The following is a 928-nucleotide window of genomic DNA, read 5'->3' as shown; positions in this document are numbered from 1 at the left end:
AAGGTTTATTACTTGGACGACCCAGTACACTTGCTGGTTAGTTGTGCGAAGTTGTGTTTATGCCATGGTATTGAACACCAAGTTTTTGGATTCATTACCGGGGATCATTTGATTTGTGAAAAGTATTGATCACAATTTCGTGCACCAAGCTGCATATGGGAGTAGCATCTGTACACCTCCCATCAAAGCAAGCAGCTTTGAGCTAAATCCTGAACTCATTATCATAGTGCAGCAAAATTGCCAGTATTCCGGTCTTCCACAGGAAGAGCCTACTAAGTTTCTGGCACAGTTCTTACAAATTGCTGACACAGTACATGATAAAGAGGTGGATCAGGATGTCTACAGACTATTACTGTTTCCATTTGCTGTAAAAGATACAGACTATTACTGTTTTCATTTGCTGTAAAAGATCAAGCTAAGAGGTGGTTGAATAACCAACCTACAGCAAGCATAAAGACATGGAAACAGTTAACAGACAAATTCCTGAATCACTTTTACCCTCCAAAGAGGATGACACAGCTAAGGCTGGACATCCAAGGCTTTAAACAAGAGGATAATGAATCCCTTTATAATGCCTGGGATAGGTATAGAGGTATGCTAAGAAAATGCCCCTCTTAAATGTTTTCAGAGTGGGTACAGTTAGACATCTTCTACTATGGGCTTACAGAAAAAGCTCAGATGTCTTTAGACCACTCAGCTGGTGGATCTATACACATGAGGAAGACAATTGAAGAGGCTCAAGAGCTTATAGACACTGTTGCTAGAAATCAACATTTATACTCTAGCAATGAGTTCTCTACAAAAGAGGAAGTCATGGCAGTAGCCACTAATCCTAATCCTCAAGAACAGATGATTGAGCTGAATCAACAATTGCTCCTGATGACAGAACAATTAGCAGAATTTAAAGAGATGCTCCAAGAAACTAAAA

Source organism: Arachis duranensis, chromosome 6 (genome assembly GCF_000817695.3).
Source record: "Arachis duranensis cultivar V14167 chromosome 6, aradu.V14167.gnm2.J7QH, whole genome shotgun sequence".
Classification (NCBI taxonomy): domain Eukaryota; kingdom Viridiplantae; phylum Streptophyta; class Magnoliopsida; order Fabales; family Fabaceae; genus Arachis; species Arachis duranensis.
The sequence above is the reverse complement of the archived record's forward strand: the minus strand, read 5'-3'. Positions refer to the sequence as shown.